A 601-nucleotide genomic window follows, 5' to 3' on the forward strand; every position below is an offset into this window, starting at 1 on the left:
ATCTATATATATGGGTGTGTGTGTGTGTGTGTGTGTATACATACATACATATATACACTTAAGACAGACATATCATCTAACACCTCCTGTAAGTATCGAACTACGTATGCATTGCAAAACGCACTGCACGAACTAATTCATCACAATTTTTCTGAAACACATTAAATTATTTAACAAAGCAGCTACGGTTATATAGTAGAGGTTTACCATCACGGATTTAAATTCGTCGCACACTTTCAAGTTTATTAAAACATAGGTAGACTTTTACTTGTAAAGAGCGTTTAGTACATTGGTATAACTCCTTCATACAACATCTCAGCGATGTAAATGATTTTTTTTTTTCGGTAACTTATTTTACATTCTACACGTTCGTCCCTAACTCTATAATCTATATTTATTCATTCCAGATATGAAATGCATATAAATGAATATACTCACATAGCCGTCTTATATATATACATATATATATATATAATATTATATTATATGATATTATATTATATTATACGTTATATAATATATATATATATATACTGCACTTCATTTATTTTAATATATGTATATGTGTGTATATATATATATATATATATATAATATATAT

This window comes from Octopus bimaculoides, chromosome 4, assembly GCF_001194135.2.
Source record: "Octopus bimaculoides isolate UCB-OBI-ISO-001 chromosome 4, ASM119413v2, whole genome shotgun sequence".
Lineage (NCBI taxonomy): Eukaryota > Metazoa > Mollusca > Cephalopoda > Octopoda > Octopodidae > Octopus > Octopus bimaculoides.